Source organism: Austrofundulus limnaeus, unplaced genomic scaffold (assembly GCF_001266775.1).
Source record: "Austrofundulus limnaeus strain Quisiro unplaced genomic scaffold, Austrofundulus_limnaeus-1.0 Scaffold412, whole genome shotgun sequence".
NCBI classification, from domain to species: Eukaryota; Metazoa; Chordata; class Actinopteri; order Cyprinodontiformes; family Rivulidae; genus Austrofundulus; species Austrofundulus limnaeus.
This window is the reverse complement of record NW_013952814.1, coordinates 135,516-141,342: the sequence shown is the minus strand read 5'-3', so window position 1 is coordinate 141,342 and position 5,827 is coordinate 135,516.

The following is a 5,827-nucleotide window of genomic DNA, read 5'->3' as shown; positions in this document are numbered from 1 at the left end:
GTAATGATATATTGATTATAACCTCTAATAGAAGATTAAATGAAGAAAAACATATAGAACATATTGTCCTATTCACTTAAAGAAAATAGAAACAAACTTTAAAATGACTTTCTTCTTATAAGTGTAAAAGCAAAATCAAAGACAAAAAATAGAAATGAATATTTCACCAGGGTTACCCCTACAGAGCACAAGACAAGAGTTCTGAATGTCAGCTTTTATTTCCGTGTATATTATTTTTTGTGTTAAACAACTTAGGTTACTATATCACTATTACACCACAGCATTTTTAGGTGAGCAAAAGTAAAGGAACAAGTAATGTTAAAGCAAATAACATTTCATATTTGGTAGCATAACCCTTGCTTGCAATGACTGCTTCAAGCTTGCAACCCATCAACACCAGCAAACTTTTGCATTCTTTATTTCTGATGCTTTTACCAGAGCTTTTTTCAGTTCTTGTTTGTTTTGAGGGGTTTCTCCCTCCAGTCTCATGTTCAGGAGTTGAAATGCATGCTCTATTGGGTTAAGGTCAAGTGATTAGCTTGGACAGTCTAAAACCGTCTACTTTTTTTGTCTGATGAAGTTTTTTTTGTTGGCAGTATGCTTTGGGTCATGGTCCTGCTGTGTGATAAAATTCCTCCCGATTAGTTTGGATGCATTTCTCTGTAAATTGGCAGCCAAAATGTTTCTGTACACTTCAGAATTCATTCTGCTGCTACCATCATCAGTTACGTCGTCAATACATTTTAATGAGCCTGTTCCAGAAGCAGCCATGCGCACCCAAGCCATGACATTACCTGCACCATGCACACAGATTGTGTGCTTCAGATCATAAGCAGTTCCTTTCTTTTTCCACACTTTGGCCTTTCCATCACTTTGGTAGAGATCAATCTTGGTCTCATCAGCCCATAAGAATGTCTTCCAGAACATTTTTGGCTCATATATCAATCTGTCCTTCTGATTCTTATTACTGATGATTGTGGTTTGCATCTTTGGGTATGGCTTCTATATTTCTGTCCTCAGAGTCTTCTTTTAACAGTGGATTGTGATATCCTCACCCCTGAACTGTGGGCCGTTGGTGATGTCACTTATTGATGTTTTGGGGTTTTTCTTCACAGCTCCCACAATATTTCTGTCATCAACTACTGTTGTTTTCTTGGCCAACCTGTTGGATGTCTGTTGCTCAGTGCACCAGCAGTTTCTTTATTATTCTGGACAATCCAAATTGTTGTGCTTGCTATACCCAGTGTTTGTCTGATTGATTTTCTTTCTTTTCTCAGCTTTTCTCCAAGACAGCTCTCTGGTCTTCATGTTGGTTTATCCTCTTTAACAAGAAATACCTACTTTATAGATTTAAACCCAGACCAAAATGTAGACTAGTCATGCAGAGCTATTTAATGGTTGAAAAATCAACCTAAAAGCCAACAACACCTGGTAAATGGCTTGAAGTTATATAGCGCCTTACCAAATCCACTTGGACCCCAAGGCACTTTACACTTCAGGCATTCACTCATTCACACWCACATTCACACACTGATGGTGGTAAGCTCCATGCAGCCACAGCTGCCCTGGGGCACACTGACAGAGGCAGGGCTGCCATGCACCAGCGCCACCGGACCCTCTGACCACTATCAGGAGGCAAGCAGGTGAAGTGTCTTGCCCAAGGACACAACGACCAAGACAGCTGGAATGGGGGATTGAACCGGTGACCTTCCAGTTMCAGGACTACTCCCCTAACCACTCCACCACAGCCGCCCCTACGAGAGAATAAGAGACACATGTCAGTCGTACGTTCCAATAGTTTTGCTCACTTTAAAAATGGGTGGGTTCAAACAAAGGGTGGTATGTTCTGAGTTGTTTAACACATCTACATGTAAATACAGGAAACAAAAGTTGACATTCAGAACTATTGTCTCATGAGGTGTACAACAAAAACAAACACAAAAATATTGATAAATCCAGCAGATTAACAGAAATCAAGCATTTTTAGTTACCGTAGTTATTACTCCCCAATCATCACTCTTTTTAATCAGAACTCATATACACCAAAGTGASAGTGTAAGATTCAATGAACTCTTCCCATATGAATACTCAAAATGAAGAAAACTTCTTTGTCTTTATGGGAATTTATTATAAAAATAGAAGAATAAACTCCATTGAAAAATGAATAAAAACAGTAAAAAGTAATACATGAAAGACAAAGACAACTACAGTAGATACTGCGTAGCGGTAGCATAATGACCCCCGCACGCACAAATGCACCAGAACTCAGAAGACTTTATTCCTAAGAAATGTCATGCTACTGTCATGGTTTGTCTGTTTTCACATTAGTTTTCCTAGTGTTTCTGTTTCCCCAGTGTGTCACAGCTCAGCTGCTCCCCATTTGTCTGATTGTCACCCTTGTGTTTCTCACCAGGTGTTGTCAGTTCAGCCATTAGTTGTCAGTGTATTTAAGTTCTGTCTTGTCTCAGTCTTTTGTCGGTTCATTGTGTTCTGTTCCCCCTGCCTGTGATTCCTTGTGCCCTGCTGTAAGTTTGAGCTGCCTCTTCAGCAGTTTTTTTGTTACCTTTAATAAGTTTTTGTTCCACTTTTTGAGCCTGCCTGCACCCTGGGTCTGTTCCTGCCAGTTTCTCACAGCTACTAGGTGCATCCCAAGATTGTAGTGGTTTGGGTGAGGGTCTTTCTTTTTTTGGAGTGGGGGGGGGGGGGGCAGATTTGTGAGCCTGATGGATAGAGCTTCATCAGAGCTAAACAACAAAAGAAATCTGAAACTTCTATGTTGAACAGTTTCTGAGTTATAAGCGATTTTGCATGTCCTGACACCCCCACTTTGAAAGGAGCCCCCTCCTCAAATATGGGGTCTTTCGTAAAACCGTTGGCTGGCGCAGTGTAGGTCAGACTCTTCTACAGCCCTGCCAAATTTCATGTTGACCGGTGCAGACGTTTTTGTGCTAYGGTTGASAAAAAAAATCACTGAAAGAAAAAGTACAAAAACAATATGACTCCGCCTACGCTTCGCGTGCRGGGGTCATAATAAGGTTTTGATGTTTAAAACCCTTTTACAAGCAAAAAAAAAAGTATTTTCCCCAAAGGAAATATCTTTGTCTTCTGTTAGTTAATTGACAAGTGACCCAGGTCAAAAATCTATAAAGTTTTGCCAATTTGGAGAGAAAAACTTTATTTGTCGCCAAGACAGCTTTTTCATGACAGAGTTCAGTTCGAGAATTATGACCTGTAGGGTCAAGAGGTCATGTTAGAACAAGGGGTTCATTCATGCTACATGGTTATGTAGAATTTAGTACAGCATTGCATTAAAAAAATCATACTGAACTGAAAATGTTTGGATAAAAGAGATTAGGGTTAGGACTAGCTACAGGCATTTGTTTCATTCTACTCCTTTTCAAACATTTTTTTTGACATATGGTTAATTCTGYTTTCTACTTTTATTTTGTTATTGTTTTAGTTTCTTATTTTTGTACATGTTTGAATTAAACTTATAAATAAACACAAATAAAAACTCTGTCTTTTAGCAGAATATCACCTAAAATACTAGACATTTAAAACATTAATGACATAACCAATTTATGAACATCTACAATAGTTGTTTGAGCCAACTCGATTTAACATGGCTGCCTTAGCCTGACCTCAGAAAACACAAAAGGAGCTACAATTCAGTCACCTTTACGAATATTGAGCTAATATGTTGTGTGGTAGTAGTTGAGAGTCATTCACAACACATACTCTTAAGTGTAAATCATTGCATAAGATTTTTGCTTTAAACTTTAACTGTTGGGGTCAACTTTCAGAGTTTGTCAGAAGGGACTCCAAAGATCTTTTTCTKCAGGTGCCAAAGTGGGGCTAAGCATTTTACTGAGGGTGCTGTGAAGGATCATTTGTTACAGATGTGGCTAAATGTTTGGGGCAGTCATCCTCCAATGAGAGAGTTGGTGATTTGTGTAGAGAGACGTAGTAGAGAGCTACTGTATRTGAATGGCTAAATGAGGACACAGATTGTATTGTAAGGCACTTTCAGCATCCTGAYTGGATAGAAAGACACTATATAAGTAAAGTCTGTTTACCATTTACAGTTCTCAACACACAAGAACAAACAAAGTTGTGCTCAGAATTCTGATATCTGCAACAGTCACCAATGAAGAGGAAAGTGAATATGTGGTAAGCAGTATTCTGCTGCTCAATTAAGGCATATACAGTACAAACCCAACATATTTATGTATATAGTCAAAGAGTTTATTTAATATTGCTAGAGCCCTGCCTATTCCGTCCACTGTTTGCATTTGTGACAACATGGAGAAACACAAATGGTGCCCAAACAGGGGGACGGTTCACAGCCAACAAAACAACCATAAATAACAGCAAAACCAACTGAATTTGTGCCACAAACGATCTTTCTTCTTTCCCTTTTCACTTTCCTTTAGGGGTTGCACAGCGAGTCCTCTGTCTCCAAGTAACCGTATCTTCCACACCTTCTTCTCTCACACCAACCACCCTCATGTCCTCTTTCACTCCATCCATAAATCTCCTCTTTGGTCTTCCTGTAGGTCTCCTGCCTGGCAGTTCCATCATCAGCATCCTTCTACCTACATACTCACTATCTCTCCTCTGTACATGTCCAAACCAGCTCAGTCTGCCTTCTCTGACTTTATCTCCAACACATACTGACATGAGCTGTTCCTCTGGTGCAGTGGTTCCCAACATTTTTAGACTTGTGTAGCCCCTGAGCCATTTTGTCATACCACTCAGTCAAATTTAATGATGATTCTCCAAAACTATCAYRTACTACGACTGATTATTAAATGAAAATCAATTATTTAACCCCYTAGAACGTTTAATTCTCAGGCATTTTTTTCAACTAAATTTAAACATGAAGATAAAAACGYTGCCTTGAAAGTGAATAAGTGCTGTAATTAAATAAATAAACCATATCTCAGTCCTATTTTTATTTATTTTTTTACACACCTGGGAAATCTTTCCACGTACCCCCTGTAATATGCTTGAATACCCATAGTTGGGAATCCCTGCTTGAGACAGTGTGAAGGACTGAAGGAACTGTCCAAGGTCCTGAAAGTGTTAAAATGTTTCAGGACTTTAGACAGTGTGAAGGACTGAAGGAACTGTCCAAGGTCCTGAAAGTGCTGGAATGTTTCAGGACTTTAGACAGTGTGAAAGGCTGAAGGAACTGTTTAAGGTCCTGAAAGTGCGCCAGTGTTTTTAGAACTTTAGACAGTGTGAAGTAGTGAAGGAACTGTCCATTGCTCTAGTCTAGTGCATTCAATCTCATCTCATCTCATCTCATCTCATCTCATCTCATCTCATCTCATCTCATCTCATCTCATCTCATCTATCTCTGTTATTCCCAAAGAGAACCTCAACATCTTCAGTTTTGCTACCTCCAGTTCTGCTTCCTGTGTTTTTGTCGTTTCCACTGTCTCTAAACCAAACAGCATTGCTTGTCTGACCACTGTCTTTTACACCTTCCTTTTCATTCTTGCTGATACTCTTTTATCAAACATCAACCCTGACACTTTTCTCCACCCATTCCARACTGCTTGAACACATTTCTTCTTAACAATTAATAATTATACAAATTTATTGAGATTGAAGTTAAGAGTGCTACACTCCATATAGCAGGGCTATACAACTGGCAGGCCGTGGGCCGTGATTTCCATCCAGCCTTCTAATGAGTTCTGAAAGGATTGATAACAAGAAGTGCCAAGTCCCTTGTTCAACTGTCTTAACTACCATATTTGAAGTAGTTCCTCAAATGAAGCAAACGAAAAAGTTGTGTTTCATGAAAAAAAATGCCACAACA